The following is a 9,680-nucleotide window of genomic DNA, read 5'->3' on the forward strand; positions in this document are numbered from 1 at the left end:
CAGCTTACCAAGTATTAGATGTTGTGGTTGCATTAGTTTTCCTTTTTTAGTTTCCTTTATATTCACCTGGTGATCCTGCCAGTAAGTCTGTTATTATTCAACTTTCTTCAAGGCTCCATACACTAGCATTTTTTAAAAGCTCAAAAGAAGCTAGGAAAAAAATGCTGGATGAAAAACGCTGATATTAGCATTTTTTGTGCTGGCTTCTAGTAGCGTTTCAGTCGCTTAAAGAAAGATGGAGGGAGAAAGAGAGAGACCATGCACCATCATTAAAACACACACACACACATTGAAAAGCACTTTGTGCCTGAAGCAGTTTTTTTTTTTATATTTCACACACGTTAAAAAAATCTGTATTTTTTTTTTCTACAAAATTACCTAAACACCCCCCCCCCCCCCCAACGTTTTCCTTTCTAAAAGCAGGGGCCCTGTAAAATGGTGTCAGAATATTTTTTGTTGCACTGTATTTGTGAAACTGTTTGTCAAATCTATGGTCACGTACCTGGTAGAGGCTGAACTGATGAGGGAGCTCTCCCACACACCTCCTATCCTATTTGCCCCCGGAGATTGATGACAGATTAGGATAGGACATGGAGTGGCATGGTTGCCTGTAGTAAGTCCTGGCCAGTAGACGTGGATCTTGTGATGAAGTAGAAGCTGAAGAACAGGAACTTGTGCTGGATGTCGTCACAGGGCTTTCAGAATCAGTGGGTTGGCATGTGGTCAGGCAGGAAAAGTTGCCAACAGGTGGGCAGTAGTGGTACAAATTCAGAAGACAAGATTGTGTAGCCCCCTGTTCGTAAAATTGGGGCTATAGTGTAAATTTTGTTTTTGCTGAGCTGTAAACAGCTCAGATTTGATTGTATAGTTTATTGGTTCTGTTCTAAACTTGACTGAGTTGTGCATTCTCACTTTTGCTAGTAGGTGTCACTGGTACCACAAGCCAGTATGAGAATTGCAACTGGGTTGAGCTGTAATGAATATTCTTTTTCCAGCACAGCCCAGTAGTAGGTTCCTGCCGCTGTGCATTCAGGGAAGGGGTATTTTTTTTGGCAGAGCCATGTGCTCTTGGTGATTCATTATCTCGGGGCCCTCCTGGCCTGTGGATGTGTTGCTGAAAGTTCTGCAAGTAGGCACAGAAGCCTGTCTGGGCCTACTAATCCTGTGGTGGTCCTTTGGGCTGTCTTGTCTGTGTGGAAGAAACCGATCCAAGCTGAGAAGATCCAGGGGAGGACCCTTGCTGGAGAGAGCCAGGATGAAGGCTGGTCTCTCAGAAGGGCCCGGTGATTTTTTTGGAGGACGCACCTATATCTGAACTACCCTTACAGTGTCGCCGGATGGCTTAAAAGCTGAATCCTATACTACAATCTAAATCGTGGTAACTAGCTCCTGGCTGCTAAGTCTGTGAGAGAGGCTTATCCAAGTGTGCTACTGGCTGCTAAGTCTGGAGGTCCCTCCTTGCTCCCAGTAGACTCAAGGGTTTGCTACAAGTGTAAATTGAGCAAGAGATCAGGATGCAGAGTCGAGAAGCAAGCCAGAGGTCAGGTACCAATGGGATCTGGATCAGGCATAGTCAGAAGGCAAACCTGGCATTACACAGGAACAAGCAGGGTCTGGTCATGGGTCACAGGAGCTGATGACTACTTAGTAATGGTCTTGAGTCTTGAAGTTCTTTAAATAGGCTACTGGGCACCAAATGGAATTCATGCATGCATTCTCATACACATGGCCCTGATTCTGTGCATAGTTCTGTGGACCATTCTGCGTGCATGCACAGTTCTTTGAGCACGGGCAGAAACTCTTCCTGATATCTTCCTGACATTTGTATTTGCAAGAAAAACACACTAAAATTAATTAAGTCAGAAAAACAAAATATAATACTACATTTTTGGGTAAAATATAAAAGATGGGTTTGCATCAAGTAATTGGATACCAAACATGTCGAGCATCAAAACTGAATTTTGTCCATGAAATGGTGAAAAACGACAGGACTCACAAATTTCCATGGGCAATGCTCTAAATGGCCCTAGCTTTATTTCTCTCGCCCCCCCACATTTTCGGCAATTCATGTGTGGCACAAGGTATTAAAAATATTTTTATTTTTTCTCAACCAGTTTGTCACTTTAGGCTAATGTAAAGTACATATTATGATAGCATCATATTCCTAATAATAAATAAAAAATAACTAATCATCACAAATCACTTTAGAATAGTCAGAAGAACCATGCATTGTTTTGTGGGCCTCTGTGGATCTAGAACCCCTGGTTTGTACCAGATGCAGTCTTGTGGACTGGTAGTCACCCTGTTCTTCATTGTCTTCTGTGCAACTTCAAGTCCCATCTTGCCATATTTCTGCTGTTTCACTTTATACACTCTATATAGTCGGGTTGAGATATGGCGCCACAATGAAAAATAACTGGATGTGTATTGGTTTAGAATATAGGGTCGTCTATCTAACATGCATGTAATTCTGTACAACTGCATGTTGTTACTGCATGATATAAAATATCTTACATGGCTTCTATGGAATAGAATGAGGTAAATTAAGTTAGCAGCTATTCAGATTATGGTAAAATTAGAAAAAAAAAATCAAAAGCCACCCTACACATACAATACACCAAGTATTCTTTGTGACTCCTTGTTTAGTTTACCCCTTTGGCTGATGCTGTTTTGTGACTGTTGGTGTTGATTAATCCATGGACTGCTGACAGCACCAGTTCTGACCCTGCCGTTTTGTTTGACAGATTAATACTACACATGCACCCTGAACAAAGTAAAAAAAAAAAAAAACGCCAACTCTACTCTTATTACATAGAAACAAATGCAGCACTAACTACTCTGAAGCAAATAAGTGGCTAGGTAATATTTTGTTAATAACTATAATTACATCTCACTGTGTAAATCACAATTAAGCCTCTGCTATGCAATAACGGTAGAATCTGACAAAATTGTTAGTTATTTTTATAGTTGCTGTGTAGCAGTGATTCACAGGTACAAAAACTGTTATTATTACCTATCGCTATTAGTTGAGAGGCTGATTTCTTTCTAGGAAATACATGTAGCACCCTGATGTTTAGGCAGGGTTGCTATTAAATTTATTTACCAAGTGATAGTTGCCTTGGTCAGTTGTTGGGTCAATTGATTTTGCCCTAAATCTGGAATTGCTGCACTTCTCTCTACTGTCGCTAGATGGCTGGGTATCTGGTGACATTAGATGAGACAAGGGCATTAGAAGGACGGATTAGGAATGAATGGGGTGTCTCAGCCAATGGGCAGAGATTTTCTTGGGTCCCTTATCCTGCTGGGAGAGCCTATTTGGGTGAAGTGAGGTGATCAGGGGTTCTGTGCCACCTGGACTCCAGGCTGTAAGGTCAGAAACCTAAGGCCTATCCCGTGGGCATCTGGCTGCTAGGCTAGCTGAGAGCCTAACCAGAAGTAGTGCAGGGTTGGGACTGCGGTCTTGTAGTCCAACCTGAAGTAACGGTTTAGCCAGCCGGGGAGCCAGTCGCGGTCGGAGGTAGAGGGGAAGCTGTCACCACAAAAGGACCATCCACCTTACTACTGGAGACCACTGTGAGTAAGCTGAGGCCAGTTCCAGAGCAGACTTATCGCCAGCCAGGGATGGTGAAGAAGTGGGAAAGCATCAGCAATGCCAAGTCAGGGACCCAGCAGGACAGCAGCAACTGTTCGTGTTGCAGATAATTGAATACCTTTAATGTTGGTAACAGCTACAAGATTGTTGCCATAGGAGACAGCCGTCCTACCTATACAGAAGTGGTTTTCGGATGGAGGCTTTTACCTGTATAGCTGTCTACCTATACAAGTCTCGGAGCCTGCCAATCAACATTGCATCTACCTAGGGGTGTTCTGGCCCTAACCCTCTCCCACAGTTTTGTTTAAGAGATCAATAAATCTCTGCATTCAAAAAAGTGTCTGGTGCCCACCATTTCATCTTGCATCACACCCACCATGCCTTGTAACCCACTCTACACTGAATGATGTCAGCTGTACCCTATCTCTGGAGGTCACCATTAGGCTTCAGGGGCCCCAGGACTTTGCTATATACATAAGTGTTTTCTATGGAATCGCTAACCATTTGAGATTTGAAGCGATTTTTCTCTCTACTGCTCAGCTATTGATTTAGCAGTGCTTCGTTTTGGTGTAAAAATTGCTATTTTTATTATATAAAGTACCCCTATGGCTTGGCTACAAATCACTAAAGGAGAGCTATATGTAGCACAGCAGAACTCAATGCTGTAGCACTAGTTCAAACGAATCGCAAGACACTCTAGCAATTGGCTTACTAGCTGCAAATCTCACTGGTATTAGCAATTTGTAGCTGCGATTAATCTCTCCTACAAAATTGCCTGTCTGACAGCCCAGCTAGGGGCTCGTTCACACATATAGTCCCCCTGACTGCCTTTCTTAAAGTGGTTGTAAACCCTTACTTTTACCAGCCAAAGTGACAAGACTCAGGTGATGCACAAAGATTAAATAAATCCTCCTGCATAAGTTGTACTTGTTTTTCCTCTACAGCTGTTCAAAGTACCAAGTTTACACAGGATTTTTGAGCACCAGAATGCAGGGGGTAGGGATCTGACATTACACACAGCACAGCATAGAACTGGAGCTAAGTGTAATCTGGGACCTGAGTAGAGGGAATGGACACACCCCCTTCTACACAGTCTCATAGAGAAACCTATACAGCTGAGGCTGTTAGTCACCTACTGTGTGCTGGAGAGAGGGGGCCATCTCCTGGGATTGTCTGGTGTCCGCATAGACTGTCAGACAGCAGAGAAGTGAGAAAGGAGACAGAAATCGCACTAAAGCTAGCTATGGATGCTTTAAATATCAGCCAATTCAGCAGGGACCAGTCAAGATTCGAGCCATGTATGGGCTGGCTGATTGTACCCAAGTTTATCTATTGATCAATTTGGGTACAATTTTGTCGGATTTATAGCCGCTAGCAATAATCACAGTGTTTTCCTGCCAGGAACAAGCTCCCAGCGTCAATAGCTCCGCGGGAGGAATTCCCCCCATTAACACTCACTGTGCTGATGGGGGAATCAAATTATTTTATTTCCTGCAACCACAAAAATGGTATCATCTATGACCTGCCTAAGTGCTTTGGAGCAAGCCAAGCACACACTGTGGGCTGCGCTTTGTTTACATTTTGTTTCAGGATCTTTTTTTTTAACCACGTTAAGCTACAAAGGCAGCTGGATAAGGTTTTATACATGTTGCACGAAAAATGACTGCCTCTAGAGTTTTCGGTGGGCGGTACCACCGCTGATTGCAACCCATTTAAATGAATGTGGCTATTAGTGAAGACTATAGATTTACTGCGCATGTTTTCACTACATAGAAGCCCATAGTACCACATTTTTGCAGTTATATTGTTCATAGACATAAAGGCCCTTTCACACTGATGCTCTTTTGGTGCATTCCAATAGGCTTACAATGAAAGATGCCTTATTGGTGCACTTTTGAAAACTGCACAAAATATGCAGCATATAGGACTTTTCAAAGCACATTGTTGCACCCTGTAGCTTAGGCAGGGAGCTCCTCACAAATTTACTTGCCAGGTGTAATTATCCTGGTTAATTGATACAGATCTATTGATTTCTCCCTAAGTTTGGCCTTGTTGCACTTTTCTTTTCTACCACTAGGTGGCCAGGTACTTGGTGGTACTAGATATGAGAAGGGCAACCCAAGGTCAGGTTATGGGTATGTGGGGTATCTCAGTCAATGGGCAGGAGTTTTCTTGAATCCCTTGACCTGCTTGGAGCACCTATATAATTTGAGTGGAGTCAGGTGATCTGGGTTCAGTGCCGCCTGGACTGCTGTCTGGGTGGACGTGTGGTACTCCCCAGGCTGCTTGGCTGGAGATTGGGCCTATCCCAGGGGTATCTGGGTGCCAGGTAGGGTTGCCACCTGTTCGGGATTCACCCGGACAGTTCGGGTTTGGAATCATGCGTCCGGGTTTCAGACTGTCTGAGACCCGGACACATTATTCAGACCAGACTAAGTTTACCACCTTCTCTATCCTGCCTCTAAGGCCCCATACTCACGAGCAAACATGTCTGCTGAAACTGGCCCGCAGGCCAGTTTCAGCAGACATGTTTGGTCGTGTGTGGGCGCGAGCGGGCCGAATTCCAGCAAACATTTGCCCGCCGGGCCTTTTCCCAGCAGACAAATATTCCTGGACTTGTTTTAAAACAGTCCGCTGGAATTCAGCCCGCTCGGACATGTACGGTCGTCAGTACAGACCTACCGTACATGTCCAGGCGCCCGCCGTCCCTCGCATGCGTCGAATGACTTCGACGCATGCGTGGAAGCATTTTAAAGGCGGGCCGCCCACGTCGCCGCGTCATTGTCGCGGCGACACCGCGTCATCGACGCGGCGACACCGCGGACACGCCCCGCGTATTGTTTACGCGCGGACTTCTGTACGATGGTGTGTACAACCATCGTACAGAAGCCCTCTGGCAGACATGTATGGTGGAAACGGTCCGACGGACCGCTTTCACCATACATGTTTGTCCGTGTGTACCCGGCCTAAGTATGCTAAGGTAAATCAGGGTTCTCAGCGCACTCATTACATCAAAGCTCCCCTTTTCACCAGAGGCCAGAGTACTCCCCCTTACATCAGAGTCCTCGCCGTACACCAGAGCATACCTTATGTTAGAGTCCCCAGAGTTCTCCCTTACATCAGAGTCTGCAAAGTCACCCCTTACAGTAAAAGGGAACTCTATGGATTCAAAAGTAAAATGGGAACTCTGTGGACTCTGATCTAAAGGGGGAACTCTGTGGACTCTGATCTAAAGGGGGGACTCTGATCTAAAGGGAGGAACTCTGTGGACTCTGATCTAAAGGGGGAACTCTGTGGACTCTGATCTAAAGGGGGAACTCTGTGGACTCTGATCTAAAGGGGGGACTCTGTGGACTCTGATCTAAAGGGGGGACTCTGATCTAAAGTGAGGAACTCTGTGGACTCTGATCTAAAGGGGGAACTCTGTGGACTCTGATCTAAAGGGGGAACTCTGTGGGCTCTGATCTAAAGGGGGAACTCTGTGGGCTCTGATCTAAAGGGGGGACTCTGTGGGCTCTGATCTAAAGGGGGGACTCTGTGGACTATGATCTAAAGGGGGGACTCTGTGGACTATGATCTAAAGGGGGGACTCTGTGGACTCTGATCTAAAGGGGGGACTCTGTGGACTCTGATCTAAAGGGGGGACTCTGTGGACTCTGATCTAAAGGGGGGACTCTGTGGACTCTGATCTAAAGAGGTGACTCTTGTGATTAACTTCATATGATTAGAAATGTTATTTAATAGCAACATCTATGCATAATATGAAAAAATTGCTGTGTGACGCTGAAGTGTTCGGGTTTGTGAGGGCCTATCCAGAAGTAAGAGGGCAGCGGAGGGTTGAGACTGTGGCTTGCAGTTCAACCAAGAGTGACAGTTCTGTCGGCCGGAGAACCTGTCAGTGGTCGGAGGTAGAAGGAAAGCTGTCGCCACAAAGGGACCAACCACCTTGTTACCAGAGACCACTGTGAGTAACTGAAGCAAGTACCGGAATAGCATTCTCACCGAACGGTGCGCTGGCAGGACGGTAAAAAAAGTCCTGCTAGCCGCATCTTCGAGGTGCTGTAGGACCGCTCCTAAAGCGTCCCTGCCCATTGAAATCAATGGCCGGCGCTGTAGCAGCGCTTTGCCGCAGGTTTTAACCCTTTTTCAGCCGCTAGTGGGAGTTAAAAGTTCCCCGCTAGCGGCCAAATAGCTCCTCAAAAACAACAGTAAATCGCCACTAAAAATATCGGCACTTTACTGCCGAGACCTCAGTGTGAAAGTGGCCTAAAGGAAATTGAACAACAAAAGTTGTATAGTGTGTTTCCAGCTTTAAAGGAGTTGTAAAGGAAAACATTTTTTTTGCTGAAATGACTGTTTACAGGGTATAGAGACATAATAGTTAACTGATTCCTTTAAAAAAAATGTTTAAAAATACATAAAAAAAATCAATCATATAATGTACCTACAGTTTCAGTTTCGTTTTTGCATGTTTCCTGCTTCTTTGCTGCACTGCCAATATAGGGCAGTGATGGTTTGGAAAACGAAACTGATTGGCGTTGAGGGGTTTTAGACACACAGTAATCACACCTCCTTGATTAGTGACCACAGAGAGAAAGCTCCCATGACTTTTTTCATCAGGCAACAGACAACCAGGAAGTGTTCAGAACAGAGAAGGATTACAGCAAAAACGAACAATGAGGACCTTACTGCAGTAAGGTAAAGGAAGCTATTTAGCTAAAAAAAAAGAAAATTCCTTTAGTGACCCTTTAAGTCAGATGTGCAAATCTGATCTATGTCTCTAAACTCAACTTTGTGCACAAATATAAATGTCCAAGTTGCCCCAGAGATCATGTTTGTGCTTTAAATATGCAGGTAACACAGTGGCTTTGTGGTTAGTGCTTCTGCCTTGCAGCACTGAGGACCTTGGTTTGTACCCCAACCAGCACACTACCTGCGTGGAGTTTGCATTTTCTTGCATGGGTTTCCTCCCACACTTTTTTTTTTTGACTGCGACATTATTTCGGACACTTTTGACACTATTATGGGATCATTGTCATTTATACAGCAATTAGTGCTATAAAAATGCACTGATCACTGTGTAAATGACACTGGCAGGGAAGGGGTTAACCAGTAGGGGGCGCGGAAGGGGTTAAGTGTGTCCTAGGGAGTGATTCTAACTGTGTGGGGGCTGGGCTCACTGCACCTGATGACAGGGAGCAGAAGATCGGTGTCCTGTCACAAGGCAGAACTGGGAGATGCCTTGTTTACACAGGCATCCCCACGTTCTACAGCTCCACGACACGATGGATATCGAGTCCGCACGGTCACGGAGCTCGCAGCAGGTGCACCCACCTGCGGTGGCACGAAATTCAAAGCAACGTATATATATATATATATATATATATATATGTTGCTTTGCGCAGCCGTACCATTCTGACGACGTATAAGTGCATCGGGAGGTCGGCAAGCGGTTAAAGCAGTGGTCATCAACCCTGTCCTCAGGGCCCACTAACAGGCCAGGTTTGCAAGATAACTGAAATACATGACAGGTGATATCATTTGCTGCTCAGTGATTGAAGTATTCTAGTCTGCATCTCCCCAAGGTAATACATAAAACCTGGCCTGTTAGTGGGGCCTGAGGACAGGGTTGATGACCACTGGGTTAAAGCACATTTTAAACCTAAACAGGTGTCATTTAGCATGCAAAAGCACTGTGTATAATAAACACAATCTTTTTCACATTACAATCCTGTTTGCACATCTTTTTCACCTATATTGCATCTCAGTGCTACTGATCTCCTCCAGCCTCTTTCAGATACTTCCTATTTACATGCACTCACTCCAGCATAGACTGCACATTATTGCTGTACAGCGGCTTCCCGACAGTGACAATGGCAGACCATGCCTGTACAGTTTACTGTAGCACAAAGCATCCCATAGTAACACAGTAGTAATACAGATATGAAAAAATATTAGTATTGGTATAGCTGCCGCATATTTGGTAATATAATGCAGTAGCTTGAGTAACGCAAAAGTAATGCAATGGTGTAGGGAATTATTCCAGCTAGTGTCTGTATTACTTTGTAGCTTGATAATAATACAATGG

This window comes from Rana temporaria, chromosome 9, assembly GCF_905171775.1.
Source record: "Rana temporaria chromosome 9, aRanTem1.1, whole genome shotgun sequence".
Lineage (NCBI taxonomy): Eukaryota > Metazoa > Chordata > Amphibia > Anura > Ranidae > Rana > Rana temporaria.